This window comes from Canis aureus, chromosome 10 (assembly GCF_053574225.1).
Source record: "Canis aureus isolate CA01 chromosome 10, VMU_Caureus_v.1.0, whole genome shotgun sequence".
Classification (NCBI taxonomy): Eukaryota; Metazoa; Chordata; class Mammalia; order Carnivora; family Canidae; genus Canis; species Canis aureus.
Window position 1 is genome coordinate 46,634,390 of NC_135620.1, and position 27,750 is coordinate 46,662,139.

The 27,750-nt window shown below is 39.8% G+C and overlaps 2 long non-coding RNA genes across 24 annotated transcripts in view; one reads left to right on the top strand and one right to left on the bottom strand.

Moving 5' to 3' along the window:
• LOC144322313 (uncharacterized) overlaps positions 1-27,750 on the bottom strand; it is a 302,194-nt gene that overhangs the window by 202,692 nt on the left and 71,752 nt on the right. The window lies entirely within an intron of this gene.
• On the top strand, positions 407-27,563 carry LOC144322312 (uncharacterized). 18 transcript variants are annotated; one of them, XR_013387933.1, is made up of 8 exons: positions 1,452-2,878; positions 3,739-3,768; positions 4,894-5,020; positions 5,107-5,314; positions 14,190-14,252; positions 18,777-18,935; positions 19,699-21,678; positions 23,210-24,389. It is a non-coding gene; the product is annotated as an uncharacterized LOC144322312 (long non-coding RNA). The 18 variants fall into 18 exon arrangements; XR_013387936.1 differs by lacking the exons at positions 1,452-2,878; positions 3,739-3,768 and adding an exon at positions 407-543; XR_013387934.1 differs by lacking the exons at positions 1,452-2,878; positions 3,739-3,768 and adding an exon at positions 856-1,063.

Here is a 27,750-nt window from a genome sequence, read left to right on the forward strand (position 1 = left end):
AGGCAGATTACTTTCCTTTCCTGTGCTATAGTACCCTTAGAAAAATTGCATGTTGCCACGTTAACATTGGTAGAGGCAATGGTCACTTTTCTAAACACTGGAGCTACAAAGATGAGTAAGATCGAGCCCCCATCTTCAATAAAGCTCATCATTCACAGATAAGTTATTTGCAATAGTTTCAGGTTCTTTGAGGGAAACGGTTATTTGCAATAGTTTTAGGTTCTTTGAGGGAAATGGTTAAGTGGTTTGTGGAAGGGCAAACTGCAAACAGTAGGGGAGAAAGAGTCTGAAATGATTCCAGAATTGCAGACCTGTACTGCAGGCTGGAAAATCTTGACCCAAATTTCTAGCTAAGGAGACAGATAAAGGTACAGATAGAAATGGGTGACTGATTTGGGGAATGGGGGCCTCCGCAGACCACAGGTACATCTCACAGACACCTGATGCCAACCTCAAAGTCCTGCAGCTTCCTCTTTTACAAGCCTACTGAGTCTACTTCCTCACCCCACCCCTGGCCCTCTTGACTTCTAAGAAAGTTCACTGGTAAGTTGTACAATAAGCTAGGTTTGCTAGACCTAGGCAAACAGTGCACACCATTCAGAAGGACACTCCTTATGCATCTTTTTTCTTGGTCATGCTTAACTTTTAAAGTTAAAACTAGTTTAGCTTAAGATAACCCATGTTTCTCTTGACCATTCCTCCAAGATTACAAATGTCCAACTGTCCTCTGAAGCTGCCCAGGCAGAGCAAGGCAGCCTGGTCCGTTACAATTGGAGGCTGGTACTTCCACATTCTGAACCAGTAACTGTCACCCAGGCCCAGCCAGAATCTGCTCTGTGGAACCCCCAACCTCTTCCTTGCCACCTCACACTCTGAGCATGCTCACTACAAATTAGGATAGTGATTCCTCAAATAGTCCCTAGTTTATAGAGACCAAAAAAAATTTAATGCATGCATTTCCTTTCATCCAACAATCATAGAAATGTATACTAAGGAAATAAGCAGAAATGCACATAAATAAATGACTGCAAAGATATCTTTTGAGGCATCTCTTTAGATTGGGGTAAAACAGAAAATGCAGGGACATTCTGAATGCAAAACAACTTACGGCAGTATTTCAACAAATTGCCACATATTCACAAAAGGGAACATTACATAGACCTTTAAAATACTGTAAAGATATTTTGATGGCATAGGAAAGTATTTGAAATAAATTCTAATTAGTGGGGAAAATGATAAAAGAACTACATATAACTTCTCATTTTTGTAACATACACGCACATATATGCCTTATAAATATAAACAGACACATACATACACACATATATCCAAAGAAAAATAACTTGGGAGGTTATTACTATTATCTCTAGGAGGAGATGACTAAGTAATTTTAAATGATATTTATTTTCTTCTTTGTGCTTTTCTGTATTTTCCAATTTTCTTTGAATTTTTTTGTATTCAGGAAAAAAAAAATCTCAAAATAAAGGGAAATGGGCCATGAAATAGGCCATGACTTGAAGGGAAGAAACCTGTAGGGATGATATGTATGCCACGGAGCATTTATTCCTTCCATACTTCAGGGGATATTTTTTCTTGCTCGAACACTAAGATGGCCAGTCTTTCTCTTACCGTAAAATGCCTGACAGCTTGGATTTCAAAGCTTTTCTTTAAAGCTCAGAGCTTCTCTCAATAAAATCTATATTCCTCCATGCCTAGGCAATAAAGGACCACAAAAATCTAGTTGGTATTTGGAAACCATCATTTCTCTTTCCTTTATACTAACTGAATTAACTTTTGCCAAAAGACAAATGATCTGACTGGATCACTCAGTTCCTTATTCTTTGATTTAATTAGGGATTAGATGGTAATAGACTGGAAATAAATTCTCTCTTCATTGACCTAAATTAACTTTGCTTTTGAAATATGGCATAGCCTCAACAATTATCTGAAAGGAAATATATATATATATATAATAACCCATCACATGCAGAAAACTATACCGATCCAACCATTTAAACATGTCTCATTAACACCATTTGTAATAAATCCCCCTTAGCCTTTGAGTAATGTAAGCCATTTCTGTCTGTAAGAGATAGAAGTAAGGAAAGGTGGTGGAAGGAATTCTCTTCCCAGAAAGTGTTTTTGTGTAGGAATCTATTTTTGTAGCAAGATCGTTTTTTGGCCAAGTATCGTTCCCTGTATGACAGACCTACTCCCCCCCACACCCCGTGTGCCTCTGTCCCCAGCAATACAGCATGTACACAGTGATGGGATTTCTCTCTCTAAAACACGCTTTTGGCCCACTCATCTTTCCTCCACCTCTGACATTTGTGTAGAAAGTCAGGGTTTGCCAAAGCCTTTCACATAAAAGATGTTATGAGATCTTTATAAAAACTCTTGATAGAATTTTACCAATGGAGAAACTAAATTCAGAGAGATTAATTTACTTGTCCAGATTCCTGCTAGTAAGGAGTGATTATCAGATGAACACTTCAGTTTTCTAACCTGCGATTCAGTGTTTCATCTATCAATAACCCCGATAATACCATATGTTTGTCCTGTTGAGTTTTAAGATATTTCTCACATCCATATGCACTTCCCCACTTTCACACACTGCCTCTCGATAATGATGCATGTGCTGTTGTGTACCATAATTTCAAATTCATTCTAATGAAAACCATTATTGGAGGACGGCACAGAGGACACTGCCTAGAACAAGCCAGCATGTAGACATTCAACCATTAAAGCTCTCTGGGCAGGACATACTTCATTCTCCGTAACTGTCTAATATCCTAGAGAGCTTCATGTGCCTGATCTTGTCTCCATGCAAGGCCTTGTTCTCCCAGGACTTGGCTCCTTTTTTTCAGTTCTGACACTGGTATGCCACTTACTGAGATAGTTGGTCTGACCTCTAGCAGCAGTTACTTTGCTGTCTTATAATAGGCTATTTGTGGATTTGTATTAATCTCCCCTACTCTCCACTCACTCACCCTGTAGTCTGCCCACATCTTACTACCTGCACACATACACACAAAGACGCCCTAGACTATAGTTGCCCTGAGAGGAGATAGAGGTCTTAGTATTCTTGCTATATCATCACCCCATTGCCAACAGATGCCTAAAATTTTTTGCTGTACTACGTTGATCACTATATTTTTAAATTAATTTGAGTGCCTACTAGAAAGTACAGCTATGTAGTTATAGTTGAATATTTTATGACCCACGCTTTCCCCTACCTGCCTCTACTTTCCTTTTTCTTGCACCACAAATCCTTTCATTTATTTTAATAGCTTTTAGCAAATAACTTCATATTTTATTTCATGGGGCAGTGATCATAAGGTCTCTAACTTGTTTCAACCTAAGACTCCAAGATTTGAATTAGTCTGGGAAAAGTTTGGGAAATCACTATTTATTCTCTGCTTCCCACGTAATTTCTCTAGGCAAAATATCCTCTAGTCTTTAAAAAGTGTATTCACTTCTAAATGAGGACACAAATTTCATTTTCCTAGGTCAAACTAGCCCAATTCAATATTCTTTGTTGTTATGCTCAATTATAAAATGGAAAAAATGGAAGAAAACACAGTTTTATTGTATAACATAATAACATGAGCCAGGTTATAAAATATTGTTTATCATGTCCTTCTAATCATGTTTTCAATATTTTTTAAGAATATCTTGGCAATATTTAATTTTGTTAGTAAAACATACAATCTAGATTATTTCTTTTTTGAAATGTAGATGGATCTGGTAGCTAAAGTGTCTTAGAAGGTAAATATTACATTTAAAGTCATGTTATAGGACTAGGGAAATAATCTCTTTGATATAGGGCCCCATATTTTAGACATCACAATATAGGGCTGGCGAGGGACAACTTCAAGAGTGATGTTGGCATGTGTGCTCCCCCACAATACACACTCACTCACGCACTCACATATCTCTAGGTAGGATGCAATTCTGTTACAAAACATAGATAAAACATTTAATGCAAACTGTAAAATGTTTAGCCTATAATTTTCATTAATTACTGTCTCCAATAGAGAGTGCTGCTGGGAAATTAAAACATAAAAGCAATGCTTTCTTTGCCTTGTATTTATTGAGCAAGAAAAAGAAATGGAACAATAAGAGACACACTAAGGAAAAGTTCCCTATTAAAAGCATTATTTTAAATGTGCCTCCTCGTTCCTTGTGAGCCAGACCTTTCCCTGAACAGAGAATAAGCCCAGCCCACTAGCCTATATATGTTCTCTGGCTTTCACCAACAAGCCTTCACATATCTAGGCCTGCTTTGCCACAGCCTTTATTTTAAAATAGCTAAATTCATTAGGGATTTTGGGAGGAAATCATGTCACATTGAGACAATTAAGTTTGTGGTTTCTAAAAATAAAATGAAGTAAGGATAAATGTGTTGGCAATGAAAAAAGGGTTATCTGCAGCATGAGATTTCAAAGGTCCTAGCCTGAAAGCTATGAACTCTAATTATATTCTGATTTTCACACAGGAAAATCCACCTTTTCCCTTGTGTTTCACTTATACTCTCAAATTGAAGTATTGTGTACATAGAATAAACACTGAGTTCTCTGAAGTAAAGGTATTCTTAACAGTGCTTAAGAAACTATTAATACGTTCTACCCCTTCCCCAGATCACTGGTTGCAGGCCCTCCTATGCCCTGGTGCCCTTCAGCATCTTTACAACTCGGTCTTCACATCTTCTAAACATCTCTGTCAAGTTTTCTTCCTGGCCATGATTGATGTGTTTTTTTTGTGTGTTTTTTTGTTTTGTTTTGTTTTTTGTTTTGTTTTGTTTTGTCCCAGAGGCAAAGAGCCAGTTACATATTCCTTTAAATTTTTATACCATTCTGGGGCCTTGACTTTTTTTTTTTTTTTTTTTATCAGAATGTCCAAATTTCCTCATTCTTTGTGGAATTACAACTTCTCCTTGGCTTCAAGAACTTTTCGACCCTCCAAAGGAACCTGCCTCCTTCCTCAGCATCCACTGGCCAGTTCGGGTTTTCATTTGTTGGTAATATTGCCTTTTGCTTGATGTTCCTTGTAATCTCCTTGTGAAGAGAATATACACAGAACTAAGATAAGCCCCTTTCTTTACAGATGATGAAGTAGTACAAATGGTTTGAGAATCTTAAAGACTTGGATTCAGATCATGGTTCTCAAGTACCAGCAAACTGATGAGCCCTTCTGAACCTCACTGTCCTCATCCTTAGAATGGGGGTCCCAGTGTGTACTTCATAGTGCCATTGTGAGGATTCAATGAGATTGCACCTATAAAGACGTCAATACACTTCCTGGCATCTCCTGGGTACCAACATAACCTTTCTTTTGCCCTCATAACTTTTTAATTAAATATTTTATCAATGATCACACACTTCAGGAGTTAAGTCACTCATGCTCCCTATCACTATTTGGAAAATCCTCAGAATGTACTATTAGCCTTCCCTAACTTTATCTCATATACATTTCAGGCAGATTATAAGACTATTCTCACTGATGGTTAAGACCCAACATCTTGCTCACCTCAGTAAAGAAACATCATGGTTTCTGGGTTTTAAATACCCTCTTCTACTACTACTTCTTTTCCCAAAGTTGGGTCAAGTGCAAACATTTTAAACTTGAATTCAGCACTTTTCCCAAGCAAGGCAATCAGTATATACCAATACCAACTTGGCATACCTGTGCACAATGTGATATTCAATATAAAAAGTGGGTTATAAGAAGCAACGAATCAGAAATTGTAATAAAGTCAGGAGGGGAAGAAATTCTAATGGCATTCAGGACCAAAATTGAGCTGTCCAAATCTATTGTTTATATGTGGGGTTAATTTCACCAGAACTGCTTGCTCAGCTTAACATAAATCCAGGAGGGAAAAAGCCACTTTCACATGAAGAAATATGAACTGGAATTCATAGATACAGCAAGAAAAAAGTTCAGCTCTCATCTGTCTACATGAGCAAAATTATTTCACTAATGTTTCTTCTGATTCATGGTTTCTAGTTTCTGACAATTTTAGATAGAGATCACAAAAACTAAAGGGTCTCTTTTGCACCAGAAGAGATCAAGCAACGTGCTCTTCAGATTAGGCTGAAGGATGATGCCTGAGTCACTGGTGTCTCCAAAGATGAATGCTACAAACTTTCAAGTTTGCCCCCAAATGCTGGCCCTTTTAGGTGGGGTGGAACCAAGATATTTAGAGATCTCTATAAAGAAAGCAGGAGTGTGCAGGAGTGTGCAAATTCTTTCTAATAAGTTCTGTGTATCACTGTGCTTTAGATTTTTTGAGTTCTCAGTGCAGGGAACACAAATATGATACAGTGAGGCTAGGCATTCAAAAAGGATGCTGGACATTCTCCTCACCATACCCTGCCTTCCACTCCTCTATCTACCTTCTTTGACAGTTCAAACTATTTAAAAAATTAATACACTTCTAATTCTATGGTAATCTTCCCTGAGCTGGAATACACATTCTTAGATTGGGAAAGGCTGCCTCAGTCTAGCAACAGATTTTCCCAGATGTCAACACCCAACAGGAATTCCCAGTAGAAAGAATGGGGAGATTTCCTCCTGGAGCAGCTATTTCCCTAAAATGTCCTATTGAAATGTCCTTGGTTATGGTGAGCCACAGCCAACTGTTGATTTTGGTTACCAGTTTCAGTTTTGACCTATTGAGTTGTAGAAAAGAAGTGTCTTTCTTCCCTATCACAGCTCTTGAAAGTCTTCAAGTCTCCTCCTAGGTTTATTTTGTTCTTTATTAAACAGGATACTTTTATTCCTTATATTCAATCCATTCAAAAAAATCACAGTTCTGTGCAACTACCAAAATATGGCATTGATATCTTGAGTAGCACCAAGGAAATCTATCTGCAGGGAATAGATAGCTCTAACCATTTCTTCTGTATAAATATTGTTTTCCAGTGCATCTGAAATGTAGATCCATTTGTAGATGTCCAACAAGAATACAAATACTAGAAATACTCTTCAAAAGAATCAACTTTCATCAAGTTAAGCTTTATTCTCATTAGCAGATATCCAAAAAGGAAACTTCCTGTTCTTACTTGACACTCACACTATCCAAATATAAAGCTGTTCTACAGGCCAGATAAGTCAGTAGGTTAGTAATCATGAGTTGTGGGGTCTACAAGGGAATTCAGTGCAGTGAAAGACTTAGATCTATCAGGGGTGAACTTAAACCACAGCTATACATTAATGCAACTGTTGTAAATTAATGGTTTCCCTTAAAATATGATCAATTTTATAGAGTGGCATCATAGATTCTGAAGCCAGATGTACTATGTATTCATGTGATAATGGAAGATGAATGTTTTCTGCATATATCATCATGAATATTTGGATCTTTGTGAACAATTGTTCCCTTTGTTTTCGAGTTTATCAAAGCCAAAATACCTAATCCATTCTTTCAGCAAAGAAACAGATTTTGAAATATTATTGACTGATTTTTTTTTTACAAATGCTTAGGTTTTTCTTTTCTTATTCCATAAGTCAAGATAGTCTGTAGTCTTACCTGCACCAAAAAGGATATAAAATGGAGATTAAAGATACTGACATGCAGCTACTAAAAAAAGCAAAGAGAAGACTTGCTTCTTGAAAACAATTTGGCACATTAATTTTCCACAAAGTTCCCATCAGATGTCATCAAATTCAACACACTGTGCAGATGGGAAAGACTGACTATTGAAACAATTAACTATTGTGAGTCATTTCCTCAATCTGCTTTTGTTTTAGCCAATATGTCAAGTGGTGACAGACACTGTTATATTTCACAAGCTCTACTGTCTTCTTGGAAACAGCATAATACAATTGACATAGCGCAGCTTGATAGATCTGCCAAACTAATGGTGGGGCTCCTTTCCTTCTACTTTTCAATGCCACAATCTAAAGATATTATCTAGAACCTACTCAAAAAAGAAGAGCACAGAGTCCATTTTACTCTCTGAATACTCCCACTTAATCACCTGCAGTCTCTTAGTTTCCCAGTATCTTTGAATTGAGGCTAAAACGAATATGGTAAAAAAATTTTATTTATTCACTCTCCACTATCTCAGGAAAATACTGTCATGGACCTTGAGTTTTTCTGAAGTTTGCCACTTGCTTCAGCCCGGTCTAAAAGTTTATTACTTTAGATGACCTACTTGACCACTTTAGGTGTTAAGATGATCAAAAGCCCTAATCTAACTAAAACATTTTCTAATCTTAGCTGCATGATTTTACAATTTGTATGTATCATGTCACTTGCATGTCTAAGGAAAGTGGAGGGAAACCATGAGAAACCAACAGTTACATGAAAAAATGCTCAACATCACTCATCATCAGAGAAATGCAAATCCAAACCACAATGAGACATCCTTCACACCTATTAGAAAGGTTATCATCAAAAAGACAAGAGATAACAAGTGTTAGCAAGGATGTGGAAAAAAGGGAACCTGTGTGCACTGTTGGTAGGAACATAAATTGGTCTAGCCACTGTGAAAAACAATATGGAGGTTTCTCAGAAAATTAAAAATAAAATTATTATGCGATCCATCAATTCCTCTTTGAGGTATATACCCAAAGAAAATTAAAGGGAGCACCTGGGGTGGCTCAGGTAGTTAGGCCTCTGCCTTTAAATCAGGTCAGGATCCCAGGATCCTGGGATTGAGCCCCACATTGCAATGGGACCCCTGCTCAGCAGGGAGCCTGCTTCTCCCTCTCCCTCTGCCTATAGCTCCCTCTGCTTGTGTTCTTTCTCTGTGTCAAATAAATAATAAATCTTTAAAAAGAAGAAGAAAAGAAAAACAGGACCCTGAAAAGATTTCTGCATGCCTATGTTTATTTGTAGCATTATTCACAAAGCCAAGATATAGAAACAACCTAAACTATTGTCAACAGATAAAGACAATGTGCTACATATATACAATGGAGTATTACTCAGCCATTAGAAAGAAGGAAATCCTGTCATTTGCTACAACACGGATGGAACTTGAAGTCATTATGCTATGTGAAATAAGTCAGAGAAAAATGCTGTATGATATTCCATATATGTGGAATCTTAAAAAAAAAAAAAAAGCTGAATTTGTAGAAACAGTATAGAATTGTAGTTACCAGGGATGGGACGGGGGTTGGGAGTAACGGGAAGATGCTGATTAAAGGATACAAATTTTCAGTTAGAAGATGTGAGGACCTAATACATAGCATTGTGAATATAGTTAACAATACTGCACCATATACTTGAAAGCTGTTAAGAGAGTAGATCTTAACACCACACACATACGCATACACACACACACACACACACACAAAGGAATACTGTGATACACTGGGGAGGTTAGCTAATGCTGTAGGGGTAATCATATTGCAATATATAAATATACAAAATCAACATGCTGTACATCTTTTTTTTTTAAGATTTATTTATTTATTCATGATAGACACAGAGAGAGAGAGGGGGAGGCAGAGACACAGAGGGAGAAGCAGGCTCCATGCCGGGAGCCCGACGCGGGACTCGATCCCGGGACTCCAGGATACCGCCCCGGGTCAAAGGCAGGCGCTAAACCACTGAGCCACATGCTCAGGGATCCCCAACATGCTGTACATCTTAAACTTACCCAGTGCTATATGTCAGTTATACTTCAATAGAGTTAACCTAAACAAGTGGCCATCCCAGATAGTTCAAAGGCAAAACTGACCCAAGATTAGACAAAATGTAGCAGCTAGAATGCAAGAAAAAACTAATAGTTGGGATTATGGCAGTGATAGAAAGACTGATCAAACTTGACAGGACCTTACTTGGCAAAATACAACCACACTGACCAACCTCAAACACTCTTACTATTCCTGGCAGTCATACTACATTTCTCTAATACGTTTACTCTCCATTCTTATAGATGACTTTTCCCACCTCAGCTCTTTTGAAACCTCTCTAACACCTTCTTTCCCATCCATTCTGATGACATGGCTTCTTCATTTGAAAAAACTTAAGGTAACCAGAAGACAACCTCTGTGGATTTCTACTACTGCATCTACCTACCTACCAACTTCTGCACCCAAATAGTGTGGTTTTCTACCTGTGAACATACTCTCCATGTACTTGCATAAAACTAACCCCTCTATTTGAGCACTTAGTCTTTTGCCTCCTCAAAGACATGGAACCAACAATTGACTCACCTTCTTCTGTATCATCAAACTCCCCTTTCTACTGGGTCTTTTCCCTTTTCATACAAATGCGATCTTAATTTTCCCATATTAAGGAAAAGATTATATATATATATATAATCTTTATATATATAATATATATTATATATATATTTTAGAGACTAAAGAATCCTAACCCCAAGGATTCTTACCCCAAGACTAGTAGTTCTCAAATCCCCTGGGGAGCTTGAATAAGAATATCAATGTCAAGGCTCCTGCTTCTCCAGAGATTCTGATTTAATTGGTCTGAGGTATGACCTGGGCATTAGTATTTTGTGCATCTGATGTGATTCTAATGTGCATCCAAGGTAGAGAAGCACTGATCCAACCTAGATTCATCATTAATGAGGTAACAAAAGTCCAGAGAAGTGTAGCAGTTCACTCAAGCCCAGACAAATCATTAATGGAAGAAGCAAAACAAAAAATCCAGCAAAGCTAATTCCCAATCCAGTGCTCTTTTGATAACATCAGGCAATGTATCATACACAAAAATGTAATCTTTGGCAAAGAACAATGAATGCCACCATAAGTGATGAACTTGCTAATTGTTCATCTCTGCAGAGAAGACTGACCTTTTAGCCTTTGGTCACAAAAGGAGAGCTTAAACTAGGATGCTGAGAAGGCAAGTGTAAGAGGGAATGTGAAGAAATCCCCGCCATGGTACCCACAGCAGATGTTTCAGAAGTTTGGGGATGGTGAGGGACCCAGGGGAAGGTGCCAAGGAGCAGCATGAGGTGCAGTGTGATAAATGGAGCTGTCTTTTTCCCATTACAGGAACATAGCAAGTTTCGAGAGCAAATCAGAAACCTAGAATGATTAATTGTGTAGTCTACAATGAGTCCTGTTGTGTTTGTCTATAAATCCCTTTGCTCTGCAGATCAGACACACCAGGTGCAGAGAAACACCTGGCTCTGATGAACCCTGTGAGTTTCTGGGTAACCCACTCCAAAAAAGGGGAACAGTGGTTTTGTTTACAGGTGAACAGTAGGAAGGAAATCGAAGCTGGTGAGAAAACTGCAATGGTGGAGGAAGAACAAAAGCATCCCTTTAACATCAAGCCAAGAGGCTGTCATATCTCTGGCTTTGCTTCCTCTTTTTCTAGACCTACTTGACATCAACAAGGAACAAAATGCTTTAAAGAAGTCTTAACTTCCTTCTTACTTATTCCCACCCACCAGTTTAGCTAACCTCACAGTCACCTTTACATTCCCCCTAAGGAAGTTCCAGTTAAGCATTAGCAGCAAAGAGCAGAGCAGTTGAACTTATGGGTTCCTGGGCCCAAGGTCCACATTTTGCTATCTGTGCGGCACTGCACAAATTATCTAAAGTCTCTGTGCTTCACCATCACCCCATAGATAAAATAATGTTATTACCCATCTTGGAATTCTTGTGCTAACTAAAGTAGACATGAACGTAAGGTGCCTGAAACAATAAATGGTAGCTACTGCCATTAAACAAGATGGCCGGGAGATTTCTGTTATTTTTCTTTAAAGCGTTACAAGCACTTTAACAATACTGTTTGCATACTAAATGAGTATGTCAAATTACACACAGTTATTGACCCTTCCTTAAAGCTGATGAGGTACACTAATATTTAGCTAATTTTGTTGAACTGTGGAGGCAGCATGGTTTGGTGGAAAGATCTAGATTCAAATGCTAGCTCTATTGTTTACTAATTGCGAGCCTTAAAAAAAGGTGTTTAATCTCTCCATGCCTCATCTGGTCTTTAAAAAGTGAGAAGAAAAATACCTCCTTTGCAGAATGGTTTTGACAGCTAAATGAGATAATGCAAACACATGGTGCATAATAGGTGTCTACAATACAGGATCATTGACAAGACAGCACATATTTACCTGACAACAATAAAATTGCTCTCCATTTTTAATACTCTTTAATTGTTTTCACTAATTCATGACAGCATTCCTCCAAATTAGTTTAAATTTGTTATGTTTTGTCATACTGTGTAATTCTAAGTGAAGCTAAGTGACAAGTGACCATATCAGAATGGTTCTGGGGAGGGTATCCTCTAAAACAGATTAATGTAGATGATGCTCTCTGAGAAATATCCAGAGGGGGAGAAAATCTAAAATCTCTTTTAGTCACACCTCAGGCCTGTAAAGGGAGGATGCTTTTACATTTATCTTCTCTAAGGGTAAATGATTGGGTTTAGATTAATTGAAAACCAGGAAGGGAAAAAATGCACAGTTCTATGTAAAACGGAGTATGTCTATGACAAGTGTTTCCAAATATGTTGTAAAGAAAATTGGTACATTAAATATCTCTGGCTTATCTGATTTCCTAAAAAGCCAAGGAAGTTAAATTAGGTTCATTTATATCCCAAAGTGGTCATTTGGATTATGCTACCAATAATGGGACATCAGTAACTCTGAAAGCAAAAGACTTAAAACATATAAAGACATTTTTATGGTCTGCCATGCTTATTTCTAAAATACTCTGAATCTGATACTGCCTTAGGCTGGCTTCCCTGGAAGTAGACACTAAGACAACAATTGATGGGCATGTGCTTTATTAAGGAAGGACTCCCAGAAAAAGAAATGGTAAGGAAGAAGGAAAGCAGGACAGAAAAAGGGAAAGAAAGCAAGCAAGGCTTTTTTGGTGAAAGACAGCCTGGACCTGGTCCTTCAGGAGAACTCTGGAGGGTTGATTATACTCAGAGTGGTCCCAGCTTAGAGAAAGCTGGAGCCTTCCTACAGCTGCACCTGCTGGTCATGGTCAGGGCCATCTGGGAGATGAGACATAACCTCCTCAACACTTCCTGCCCTATGGAGCAACTGGCCAAGAAGGGTCCCAAGTACTGGCTACTGGAGGTAAAAGCACAAGGACACTGAAGAAAAGGTACATCACAGTAAGAAAAGGCAACTTTTCATGGAGCAGGGAAAGGATGAGAGAAAAAATAAAGTCAGAAACAGTTCGTTTTCCTCCCAATTATTCCAAAGTAATTTTTTTCTTTCATTATACCCTAGTTTTCCTATTATGAGTGTTATGAATACAAAACATAGAAACAGTTGGGATATACATTATCTCATATAAATAGTGTTGCCTCAACCCAACCTAGATTAGATAAAGTAAGCAAGAAGCAAGCTAGTGTGTTCATACAAAGAAACTTCATATTTTGCACATGGTTAATTCAAAGTGTGCACATTGGTAGCTTAACATGAGGGAATTGCTATTACTTAGTTGTGATTATGAGACACAAAAGTTTACAAGTATAATAATGATTCCTTATATTAATCTATCTGTGCACTTTTAAGAACCATACAGTTTTTAGCAAACCTTTTCTCCAATGTTATTTTGTTTTGATAATATTTATTAAAATGTTAATTTTGTGCCTATTGTAACTATAAGTAATCAGATAGGGCTTGTATTTTGTATGCCTTGTTAATTTAGCTTTTCTTTTTAATTTAATTTTTCTAAGTTTAATTTTGTATTCATTTTTATTTCATTTAATGATAATGTCGGCCCACAACAGATTGGAAATTTTAACAAACTTGGTCCAGCACCACCACTAGTTTGAGAATCACTGCTGTACCCCCGGCTGCTTCCCTGACGCCTGGGGGAGTGAGTCAAGCCTCAGAGGCTGAAGCAGCGCCTGGAGGAAAGGGGGAGGAAGAGGCAGGCCCACGTTAATAATAATGATACCGTAGTAAAAAGAGCTCTGTCTGAAACACGGTAACACAGGATTCAAGGTAGGACATGAAGTCAGCTTCATAAATTATGAAACCTAAGTCAAGATTGCATTTGTTCTGTGATGATTTGAACAAGTGCTTCCTCAAGACTGAAACTAGAGCAAAAATGAAGACGTAGGGGTGCCATCTTGTGGAAAGATCAACCAACACCAGGTCCAGTGGTGCCCTCATTCTCCCCACCCCCAAAAGCAAGCCTTGCTTTTCTCTCTCCCCCTCTCCCCCGCCCGCCCCTCAGTGCCTCCAAGTATTTTTCAGAACTCCAATACTCTTTTCTTTCAAAACCAGGGCTCCAGAGTAAGAAAAACATCCCTGCCTGCACCATTTTCCTTCCCAGCTGAGCTGCATGTGGTGAGATGGGCTTTAAGTCGGCCTCTTTAATCACGGGACATAAAGATTCCACCTGTTCATGGCTGGAGGGAGCCCCTCTGCGGAGCAAAGCCCCTTTGTCCCCCCCAACACACACACACCCAGCTGTTTTTCTCCATCTTCTACCTGTCACAGAAAGCTGATGAAGCAGACAGAAACCTGAGGGCTAGCCCAGGATTAGCTTCACTGTGTGCAACAAATAGATGGTGTGTGGGGAGGGCTTTTAAGTCAAGTGCCGCCACAAACAGTACTATTTTGAGGAAATGATGGTTGTAAGGGATTTAGGAAGTAATCTGTCATTTGTTTTCAAGCAACACTGCACAAAGCAGGCTGGACTTAAGAATGGGAAACCCATTTCCAACCATTCCCGGAGACTTAACATATAATAACCATTCATTTCCAGAAATACATTCTTATGTTGAACATATATATCTCAACTTCCGCTTTTTGCATTCAGTGGACATGAAGAAAAATACATAAACACAATCTCCTTTTCAGATGTGAATGATCACTTCATTTGCTTTCCCTTATTTTCGGATTTTTCTAAATTTTTTAGTCATGATTTACAGAGTACTCTTCTAAGACATTGGGGTTGTAAATGACAGAAATATAACTTCAGTACCCCAAGAATAGAGAAAAGGAGTAGGTTGACTTACACAACTTGAATTCTAGGAGGTTTCAGGCATTGCTGGATCCAGGGGCTTAAACAATGTCATTGAGTATGTCTTTCTCTCTGCCTCTCAGCTATCCTTCCTTTTATGTGTGGCTTGATTCTCAAGATACACTATCTCCACATGGCAGGGGTAATGACAATCAGCAGTGGAGAACTCACATCTCCACCCCTCACATCTCGACATCAAAAAGCACAAAATAGTCTTCCACCATCACTCAAACAGAGCAGTCTCAGGGAAAACGACTCTGACCCCGTTTGTGGTATACATCAGCCCCCAGCACCACCAAAGATTGTCACAACAGAACCACACAGGGTGGAGGAGAGGTGGTTCAGGAAGGAAGACACCTGTATTTTGGGATAAAACACTGAGCACTCTCTCCTCTGTGCCTGGATGAATCTGAGTGTGAGAGAATCATCTCCTGTCCCTGTATGCTTGGCCCCAGTCTCTACATCGAGGGACCACAGTTGGTTTTTGATGGTCATGTCAGAGCAAGGTTATATTGGCACCCAGGGTGACCCATGGATCTCCAATCCGAGCAGCAAAACAGTAACAGAAGTCAAAAAGATCTTGTATGAATTCTTCAGGAAAAACGGAGATTCAAAGAGCCAAAGTATCACAATCTGGTGCCTCTTGGAGCTGGTGGCACAGGCTATAATCCAAAGGAAAGCAGAGTCGCTGACTGTTTTAATCACACACTCCATGATTTACCTCACAGATAGCAGAGATGAAAAACAGGAAGCTTTCACATTTTATGAAGAAAACATTGAGTAATACAATAACAATGATAAAAAGACCCCAGAATAAATTTTCCTCCAGCTCTAGATCTGCTCATCTTACTGAATACCTTCGGTAATTTAGGCTTTTTAGTTTAAAAAAAAAAAAAAGATAAGAAGGGGCACCTGGGTGGCTCAGTTGGCTAAGTGTCTGCCTTTAGTTCGGGTCATGGTCCTGGGGTCCTGGGATGGAGCCCCGAATCAGGCTACCTGCTCAGCAAGGAGCCTGCTTCTCCCTCTCTCACTCCCAGTGCTTGTACTCTCTCTCTTTGTGTCAAATAAATAAATAAAATCTTTTTTTGAAAAGATAAGAAAAGGAAAAAAAAGAAACCTCTGTGAGCAAAATTCTTTATCAGGATGTCAAAGGGGAGAATTTATTTTCTGTCGTCCTTGTATTATAAGTAAGGCCCAAAGCTTTTTTTTTTTTTTTTTTTTTAAGCTCCTTGCATTCTGAAGAAGGTGTTCAGCTCTTGGGATCACCTGTCCCTCCAGAGCTTCCTGTGAAGCACTGGGACAGACAGATCAACCACCACCCACAACCACCATCCCAACCTCAGTACAGGGCTGCAAGGAAAGGCAAGCAAATCTCATGATAGTGCATCCCCAAAAGACATCGAGTGCCCTCAGAGAGGTCTCTGGTGACAGCAGAGTCTAGGGTGAAGCTGAAAACCTCCTCAAAGAAACCCTTAAAACCCCACAAAAATCACAAAGATGACAGCAGAGGCCACCAGCATGAAAAGGAACTTGATGGAACCACCTGAGCCAAGGTCCCGTGGCACCAGGATCCCTTTCACTGGTCTGTCAGTAGTCACTTGAAGGGATTTCTAGCTCTCTGTCCCTCTTGCCTGTCCCCAGGAGAAGAGGCAGCACCACAGGGCCAAGCTAGGCCCTCCCACTCCTTTCCAAGCAGCCAGACCACAGTGCTGGCCTGTACTGGGAGCAGGAGGAAACTAGCTTGAAACTGACATCCATGAACAGGGCCAGAAGCTGTGGCACAAGAGCCAGAAGAGTCAGAGTGATGGAAATGGGTGTGGTGCCTGCAGCCATTTCTCTTCCAACTCATAGCAGCAGGCCTGGACTGAAGCCCAAGTGAAGGTGCCAGGCTTTGACTTGAGCCTGGGCACAGCAAAGAAATTTCAGAAGCAATCCTCATGGAGCGACCTGCACTTTGGCATCTTTTTTGGCTAGTGGCACTCTTCACGTACAGGGGTAGTATAGAAGATAGGTCCCGGCCCAGCCTGCCAGGGTTTCATCCTGGCTGGCTGTGTGTTTGTGGGCAAGATGCCTTACCTCTCTGAGCCTCAAGTTCCTCATCATAAAAAGAAGACTCTATTAGTATCTAACTCAAAGGATTTTTGTGAGAATTAAGTAGTTCAAAATGTTTGGAACCATGCCCAGCCCAAAATAGTTGGAGTGGTACCAACTATTATCATTATTATTATCTGTTACGCAAAGTAATTAATTTCATAACCAAAAAAATATGATAATATCTAGGATAGGTTTAGTTAATGATGAACTATCATTTCTTACACAGACTGAACTATCATTTTCCTATATACTATTAAATACATAGTTTGACCTGACCTATCACCAGCTAAATTAGTAAGAACTTTAGTTCAAGTTCGAAAGAGTTTTTGAAATATTTCAGATTCTACAGGATAGAAAATAATGCAGTATTTGTATTATCTGGTGTCTTATAAGAAAAAAAGAAATGTCTATTTAAAGTTTAAGAAAGTGAACAGAACTGAATCAAAAGCACCACTTTTCCCTATTTCACCATTCTCCATACAACAACCAGAACAATCTTCTACAACAGAAGTTAGATTTTATCATCACCCTGCGTGAAAGCCCTCAAGGGGTTTCTTCCATCACACAGTATGACCTGCAAGACTTTACCATATCTTGCCCCAGACCCCGATCCGGACTTCTCACCTTCCCCTTCTGCCTCCCAACCATGCTGACTTTATTTCTCAAACCTGTCCAGGTCTTTCCCTCCTCTGACTATTAAACCTGCCATTCCGTTTACCTGAACACTTTTCTCTGCAGCCTACCCCTGCATTTAGGACTCTACTCAAATGCCACCTTCTTAGGAGACCTCCAGGATCACTCTTTCTAAAACAGTTCCCCTATTTCCCCCATCACTGCACTCCCTCATCTAACTTTATAGCATTTACCAAGAATGCAATTTATTTTATTTTTGCCCCACTGAAATATAAACTCTTGTGGAGTAGAACTGGGTGTGTCTTATCCACTGCTAAATCTCCAGTGTCCAGAAAAATACCTGACACATAGAAGGGAACACAGAAACCTTTACTGAGTGAAGGAAGGAAGAATTGACGAGGAACTCACTTTCTCCCAAGACAGAATGTTCATTCCATCCCTCAACCGAAAACTCCCTGCCTCATTTTTCATGCATTGGATCCTGCTGCCCCTAGTTTTGCAGCAAAATGTAACATACACACCCTCATTTAACATGATAACTATTTGTTAAATAAATGCATGGATGGATGGATGGATGGATGGATGGATGGATGGATGGATGGATAGGTTTTGATCTAAATCTACGATATATCAGAGTCTTTACACCACTTAGTCTGCTTTAAGTAAATAAGTACCCAAAAAACAACTACAATTCTTTCCATCCTTTTACTCCTCATCTGTCATTGCTTATGTCACTATTTTTTAATAAAAAGACATAAGCTTCAGGTAATCACTGAATGGCTTGAGGCCTCCCATGAATGCCAGGCTTCAGGAAAACATACCTGAGTATTTTCCAGGTTTAGAAAACTGTTACCATGATACCCTTCCCCCACAAGACTGTAGTCTATTTTTCTTTAACCAAATGAGCGTTCTAATTCATCCCGCACCTTCTGCATAGTATCCAGGCACTGTCCTCACATCAACCCCCTTGTTCTCACCATATACGAGCTTCTACCCTCCCCTCACTAGCACTCTCCCATGTGTCCCGCACAGCGCCACCCTTGGGTCCTGTCTCTGCCTCACCTGTCATTTTTTGTCACACTGCATCAGAAGTGACGAGTCCTCATCTCCTCCCCCAGGTTGCACCCACCTCAGAGGCTGCATCAGCAATGTTGCAAGTGATCAGAACCCTTGTCCCAATGCCATCCATCAAAAGCTCATTGGCACATCCCTGCTCTGTGGAATGATTTGCACTCGTTTTGGTTTTACAAGAAAACTAACCATATAGAGTATTCGAGGTGAGTTGAAAGAAGAAAAATGGTTGCAGATTCAGTCCTAAAGTCTAATCAGGAAAGGAAAGGAACTCCTGCCAGAGAAGTTTGACATTGCCCAGTGACATTCTAGATGGAAGACACTGCTCAAGGTTGACATTCTTTACCCAAGTAAGATAGTAAATAGTAGCTCAGAACTCAGAGCTGTCCTTGAACCATGCTTCCTGCACTGTTCTCTCAGCACATCCAAACTTATCCCTGTAATGTACACTCCCACAGGTACACACAGTCACCCATAGGTGCACACACATGTACCCATGAGTACACACCCACACACAGGTATACACACATGTACCCATGAGTACACACACACACACCCATAAGTAAACACATAACCACAATATATATGCACACCCCCTCCATACACACTCACCCACAGGTACACATACATATACCCATAAGTATGCACACACACACACGTGTACACACAGACAGGTATACACACACATCCATAAGTACACACACACACACACACACACACACACACAGGCATACAAACAAACGCATGTATCTTGCTCCCTTTCTAGCCCTCTAACCCTTAGCATAATATCTGGGCCATCATAAGAACAGCTGACATTTATCATCTATGAGACCCTGCACTGAGCATTTTATAAACAGGACCCCACTTAACCCTTCCGACCACACTACGAGTACAATTATTATCCCTGCTTTACAGAAGAGGATGCTTTCCCGTGTTTCTCTCTCTCACTTATTTCTCTTGTTTACCTAGCAAACTATACAAAAGAAGCTGTTATTGACCACATTGTTTGGACAAGGAGGCTGAGAAGCAAAGAAATTGAACAGCTAAATAAGCAAGGCCACTCATCTGGTGTAAGTGTTGCAGGGTAGATTCAAAACCAGGACTCTCGCTCTGCCACCCATGCTTTCTCTTTCAAAATAAGCTGCCTGCTTCCCAAAAGTAGCCTGTCCTACAACATGCAAAACCATACAATGTAATGATCAAAGATACGTTTTAATGAAGAAGTAGATGTACACAGATGGCTGGGATGAGTTAGTTGCTAAAATTGAGTATTAATTTAACTGTGACTTTCTGCAAGCCACTGAGAACAAAAATCATCAGCCCTGGCTTGGCCTGAGCCAGCTCCCAACAGTTACCCGGAAAGCCAACTCTCTGCATTAGGCAAATTCAGTTTTTAGATACCTAAGAATAAATGTACAATGCCCTGTGTCCTGATATAGCAAGAAGGATGTATTTGCCTTAAGCACATGTATCTGTGTAAAGTTGCCAGAACTAACATACACATAGAATATAGGGATGATTTGCAAAAATTGGCCTTCATCACAGGATGCCTCCCTCCTGCAGTGCGTGCCAAGGGTGCTAGAAAGGAGACAGAAAGTGGTCACAGCAGAAAGACACCAAGGGAAAAGGATGGACATTTGCTGATTCTTACCCACTCACCAGCTCTGTGCAACAAGCACTACCAGTCACCATTTAACAGTGGACACAGCCAAAGACAAGTAATCACTAGAGGAGTACAAATGGAGCCGAGATCTGTTCCCCCCATTTCTAGAGTGAAAAGATGGGCCTTCGGTCCCAGTTCCACTCCTTGCTAGTTGTGTGACCTGGGACAAGTCACAAAAGCTCTCATGACACCTGAGTCATCCGTCATCCATCATCTGGCAAAAGGACTCAATGGGTTGGTGGGAGAGTAAAATGAAATAATGGGTAGGAAACCTCTTTGAAAAGGGATAAGGCACTTCATATATTTTAGCCTCACTGTTCCTTATTCATTTTTCACAGTTTAGCTCAAAATCATTACTTTAGGGAAGCCCTCCCCCACAAACCTTCTTGAAAAGGCTGGATTCCCATAGTATACCTTCTCCTTTGTATGCCTTATGGGAGTCACAACTTTACATTTGTGCGCTCATTGGATGGTCTCCCTGCCTCTCCATTCAGTAGCTCCACAAAGGTAAAAATAAAAGCCACCTGGTTTTGCTCAACGTTATTAGAACTCCAGGGCTTAGCACCCCGCCCAGCACTTGGCAGACATGAAATAAATATTTATGGATTAAATGCATCAATATATAAGTATTAAAATAATGTATTAATATAATCATAAAGTATCCAATTACAATTTTTAAAACTTAGAATTGCACAAAGAAAAACTAGCATCCTATTTATTACCTAGAATCCACACTTCTAGTCATCCTAACCATCTAGAACTTAAAGGCAAGAAAAAGAAAAAAATTTTTACCATGTGGAAAATGACTGTCATAAAGTCCACATATTTAACTCCTGAAAAGAAGTGGATCCACCCTCAAGCCATCATTCTGACAATTGGGTGTAAAGTAAGGCAGGGGATGACAGCAGCTGGGACACCTGACAGCTGGCGAAGTGACAGCCAACAGCGACAGGAGGAGGCAGAGTGTGAAAGTGCAGGCTGGCTTTCCAGCACAGCAGTCTAAGGTACTTCATGTGAAGGCCGCCTGCCCACACACCGCCGGCAGCCCCCCAGAGACACCCTGCCACCACAGAGTGCCATGGCTGATGTTCAAGGAAGGCCACGGAGTTTCAATAAAGGGAAATAATGTCTGTGACACTCAGGGTATAAACAAAGGGATATAGAGATCCCAGCAATGTCTGTGTCTCCTGTGGTGCAAATGAAAACTATTTCAGCTGTAAATAAACTTCCCTAAAATGGAAAATATCTGTGTCATCCCATGGCTGCTTTGCACAACTGAGGTATTGGTGAGTATGCGCCTTTCACAAGGCATAGGTTAGGACCAATAATTTGTGTTTACACCCCCTCTCTCAAGAGCTTTGACACCACCAACTGAGGTCTTCTAAGTGATCCCCCAAAACACACCTCAGAGCATCACAATATTTTCTTGTATGAATGACCTAAGTAAGATATAATTCAGTCCCCATCTCTCCTTAACAGCTGCAGAAACCAAGTGCCAACTTACAAGGCAGCAAGGGGTGGGGAGAAGCAAAGGCAGAGGACACAGGAGAGGGGCTCAGTGATAAAGATGAAACTATGATTATTTGCAGATTTACATAGAGACAAAGTCCTAATTGGTACAAGGCAAGAAAATCTCCATAAGGGGTGCCTGGGTGGCTCCGTTGGTTAAGTGTCTGCCTTCAGCTCGGGTCATGATCCCAGGGTCCTGGGATTGAGCCCCCATTGGGCTCCCTGCTCAGTGGGGGAGCCTGCTTATCCCTCTCCCTCTGCCACTCCCCCCTGCTTATGCCTGCCTTCTCTCAAAAATTTTTTAAAAAGAAAGTCTCCCTAAAAGCTGAAGCGGAAGAGAAGTTTGCTTTCGTGGTCAGAATTCACACATCCACTCACGTATTCAGTTTACCAGTTGTCTAACCTTCGGCAACTCACGTAACTCCTCTGTGCTCGGTTTCTGGGTCTATTTATATGGGCAAATGGCAGTGTTCATCTCTTAGGGTTTTGAGGAGGATTCAATAGTTCATCTATGCAAAGAATGGTGGCTGGCAATCAGAAGAGATACTTAAGTGCAATCTACTGTCACAAGGATCACCATTGTTGTTACTGAGCACCTGTTCTGTGCCGTGCACCAACCCATGCACAGTAGCTGGAGCCGGGAAGAAGACAACAAACAAAAACAATAATTGCAGCTGTAGATAAGGGAGAAAATAAAATAAACAAGTTGCTATGGTACAGGAAATGGTGGTGAGAGGGTCGTCTTAGCTAGAATGCTGGGGAAAATTCTCTCAAGGAATTAATATTTTAGATGAGAAGCCAATTGTTCTAACACTAGGAGGAAACTTATTTCAGGGCTAAGAAACAGTAAGTGGAAGACTTCAGGAGCAGAGAGAAAGGAACGGGGCATGTTTTAAGAACATGTGTCTGGGGCTGAGGAAGCCAAAGGGAGAATGAGAACGCCGGGCTAAAGCTAAAGACTCCATCCCAATACTGACGTACCCCAATTAAGTCACATGCCCCTAGGAACTGAGGGGATGACAAGTGGGGCTCCCAATCTCCTTCTCCCATCTCTCCATTTTACATATCTGTGAATGTGACAGCAATATCCATAATACAGGACCGAACTCAGGAGTAATTATTATACTATTAACCTTCTATTTAAGTATCTTAAATAATATACTCCTAAAGGTAAACAGATATTTACAACCATTTTGTGAATATCATATTTCATTCTAATGAGAAGGGGTTAGGAAAAAAACATTTATCTAGCACCTTCTATGCATCAAACACTGGTAATAGATACATTAAAGCATCTCATTCTCACAGCTGCTGTAAGAGGAAACTGTCTCCATTTTGCAAGAGAAGATATGAGCTTAACATCAGAGATGTTAAATACCTTGCCCAAGATGGCCCAGCTAATGGCAGAACTTGGATTTGAACCTGTATCTCTCTGGCTCCACCATTCATTCCAGCAATAGCTACTCATTCAATAATAAGCACTTCTCATAACAGGTTTCATTTACTCAGGTCACATCCGTTTCCCTTTGACATTTGACAGTTTACCTTTCTTGTGACCAGGAGCATCACAGCTGAGAGCTAAGACATCAGCAGAGTCAGCTGGAAAAGGCTGATGCTACGTTCATTTGTTGTAAATAATAAACGATGTCACTAAGAAGATCCATAGGAGCTACTCTACTTGGGACTTCTTTAAGAATAAGCATTTTATGATGAAAAGAGAAGTTTAGAGCTCTTGAACACCTTGCAAATAGAAAACTAATTTGCCTTATCAATTTTGTCCACTGTACTTGATCCTTGGGATAATTTGTGAGCCACTATATCAGCCTCAGTTATATTGTAGTCTTTTATCATATGGATGCAAGATATATTTCTTGCTGTCAAAACTAATCAAAGCATCTAAAGAAACCAAAGCAACCTTATTTACTTCCTCAGAGATCACAGCAAATGTCTTCCTGGGAAATTATATATATATATATATGTTAATTTTTTCTTTGGCTGCACATCAAGGCACTTAAATTAAGAACAATATATCTTCATTTCAAATGTTGGTTGATATCCCTTAAATGTTTGCTTAAAAAAAATAAATTCAAGTCTAAAGCTGGCAAAAATGGGCACTGTATTATTAACAATTTAAATCAAAGTTTAATGCCTTTGTCATCACAAAGACACGGATCCCACATTATAATAACCTTTGGTAAATGAATAGTAAACTAACGGTAGGCTTCCAAGACAGCTAATCCTAAAAGGTATGTTACAGATGAGAGTAGTTAAATATAGCGATTATTGATATATGCTCTCATTCCAATATAGGGGAGGGATAGAGGTTGTTTAATTTTAATGTCCCCAGAGGTTGACTTTGCTCGTAACATTTATAAAATATTGAAAGACAAGAAATGGTACAGATGTGAATTCCGCAGTTGGCTTTTTCCAGTTGCCCTTGAAAGCAGCTGCCATAAATCTTAGATGAAGCCAAATAAGGCTGATGATTCTGATCTTCAATTCATTCTTTTCTATCCTTCAAAAGGTAAATGATCCTGATGGAATTAGAGCTAAGCAGAATGGCTTTCTTCTGTGATGTGCATAGCCAATGATGCGCTCTGCCATCATTAGCAAAGTGGAGCTAGCTCCCTTGTGCGGCTGTGCATGTGCGCTCGAGCTTGAACTGCACGTTGAGTGAAAAAGACACTTAAACACTGAGCTCAGAAACCTTCCATTTCCCTTTCCTGCCGCCTCCCCCCCCCCCTTCCTTTCACTTCTCCCTTCTGTGTCAGCTCAGCAGAAAGCCAGTGCGAGCTGAACGTGTGAGCATCAAACACAAAGCTCTGCCACCAATTCCTGGGTTGGTATTTGAAAAAGTCTCAACAAAAGATTTTTTTTTCTTCAGTCTGACTCTGAAAAGGGGACTATAGAAAAGTTGTAGCAGAAGCAAGATTCCAGGCGGTCGGAGGGTTCCCTGACAAAAAATACTGAGGCCTCTCTGCTAAAACATGGAAATCAGACAAGTCCTCCTCCATCCCTACGGTAAAAACGCAATGTCATTTTCATAAGTCCCACTCAGTCATACAGAAGACATTGTATCCTGTCATTAGGGATGGCAATAAATGTATTTGTGTGGGCTTGCAACTCTGCTCCAGACCGCGAGGCAAACCCAGTTAAAACAACCACAAAGAGAATCATCTATCTTCATAAATTCAGTTGCAAAGAGAAATTCATCATGTTTACTGTCTTTAAGAAAGGAGCGAGTCTTGTAATAAAATGTTCTCTGGTCCAGATTCCTTGTATTTATAGGCTTCTTTTCTTTCTGCCTTTCACAGAGCACGGCAAATTCTAAACCACGGGCTGTACCTTCATTAACATAACGTAATAAGTAAGTTATATGTCTTGAAATGAAGAACGTGCTTGGAGAGGGTGAGGAAGGGGTGTCCCTCCCTTGGTAAGTGACATCCTCCAAAAGCTTCATGTATAAGAAACTGCAGAGCTGAGCATTTTGAACTAAAATGCAAAAGAGACAAAGAGCCTTTGTGAAGATATACCCCACTCTTTCCTCCTTCCCCACTCCAAAATACGTAGAATTGTGGAGGGGATTTGTTCATTCACTCAGCAAACATTTACTGAGCACTATCCTGCCCCAGCCATTGGAAAAATAAGAATATAAAAAGAATGAAATGACTCAGGAACGCTTTTTTGTTGTTGTTTTACTTTGAAACATTTTGCTATTGTAGGCACTCATACATTCTCATGATATGAAACTGATCACTTTTCTAAGAGAAGTGACCCAGAAGGGTCATTTTAGGTCCATTGTGGTCTTTTTCTCCCTTCCTCCCTGGGCCACAGAAAAGTGATAGCAAATGTTGTAAGCTATTGTAGGAGCCAGAGAAGTTCAAGGGCTAGAAGAATGTCTCTGAGCCATAGTGGTCTTTGAGCACTTTTACGGCCCATTTGTCAGAAGCATTGAGAAGTGTCCCTTAGCTTTGTCCTTTAAATTGTGTAATTCCATCAATTCCTGCTAGCACCCTAGAAAATTTATATTACCTTTACTTTATTGCCTAACTTTAAATGATTTTCAAGGAGGAGGAGTATTTTTGAACTCCGCTTCTTTCATGTCTATTTTTTTTTTTTTTTTTTGGTGTCACAGGCTTCAAATGAGGATAAAACTAAGTTTAGAAAGTTAGTAGGACAGAGTAAGGGCTCTAGAGTTCCAACTGCCTGGGTTTGAATTCTGTCTCTATCTCTTACTAGCTCTGAGGTTCTGGAAAAGTTACTTAACCCATGATAACTCACTTTCTTTACCTATAAATAGCAGTGCCAATCCCTACCTCACAAAGTTATGATGAAGATTAAATGAGATAAAACTTGTAAAACACTTGGATACCTAGCATACTGTATACAATAAACCAAAACTGTCATCACAGGTTAATAAATTTAAATTTCCTTCCCAAAAGCAGAAGGAAAAAGATCTTGGATTATTTGAAAACATTTAGAAAAATGCATGAATACTGGGAACAATGAGATTAAGAACAAATTTGGCAAGTAACTCTCATTTCATTGTATGAAAGAGCTCATGAATATCATTAACCATAATACTCTTCAGCCAAAGCAGAATACTTTTGCGTGTACACCAAAACATAACCACGTAAACTGGGGACACTCCTGCACAAACCAGTCCAGATGGTCACCCTGCCTATACCAAGGCAATGAGCTTGGGTGTCTAAATTGACTCCTGTCTAGTTAAACAATCATACCCCAAAGGAGACGATGTGTAATCCTCTGGTGCTCTGTCCTCCTACCTATCTCTTTAGCATTTTTATCAATGACCTGGGTAGAGATATAGACAGCATATTAATCAAGTTTACAGATAGCATAGACTGGGACAGAATAGCTAATATGAGAGACGTCAGAATGCAGGTTTAAAATGATCTTTAAACTGGAACATGAAAGCAAAACCAAATCAATAGAATTTTAAAGGAATAAATGCAGAGTCCTACTTTTAGATTCAAAACAATCAATTGCACAAACAGGATGCAGAAAAGGCTTGCAACCTCTTATATGAATAATATTTTTTAAATGCCTAGGGGTTTTGAGCAACCACAAGCTTAATAAGAACATTTAAAAGCCTGTTGAGTGAGACAGTTTATTTGCCCTGTTTTGTACCAGGGAGCTATAATAGAACCAATAGACTAAAAAATAAAAAAATCAGCAAAGCAAATCAAGACCCTGTGAAGGTGGCTTATGAGATTCTTGCACTGAGGAGACTAGCCCACATGATCCCTAGGGTCCCTTCCAATACAAAGCTCTAACTAAAGTCTGCATCTTGTTTCACACTCCATCCCTCCTGCCATGCATGCCAAACACGCAGACCTACTAACAGTGGCTAAATTTTAGGAGTTCACAAAGACCGAGCACTAGCATCTTTTCTTCTCACTTTAAGGATGTACCCTCCTTCTGGTGGATATCATTCCCTCCTCTTTGTCCCCAAAGCATTTTGTATTTTCTCTACCTCTTAGTGCTTACCACACAGAATGGTAAAGATGTATTCTCTTTCTGGCCATCTACCACCAAGCTGAGAACTCCCCAAAAGGGAGCCTGGCTCTTGTGGGTACTTATTTGTTTGAAGAATAAATGGTTGGATAAAGAAACAAATAAATGAATGGATGAACATAAATATATACTATCCTGTCTTTCCTAGAGGATATTTCTACCATTGCTGTTAGGAAAAAAAGGCTTTTTCAGAAAAGGAAAGAAAAATGTAGAGTGGACTTAGGCAGACTTCTGCTTAAAATGTCCCCTGAACCTGGTATAATTCAATCTAAGTGTTCTCCTCTATGGAATCAAAAGTTCAATTCTCTCAC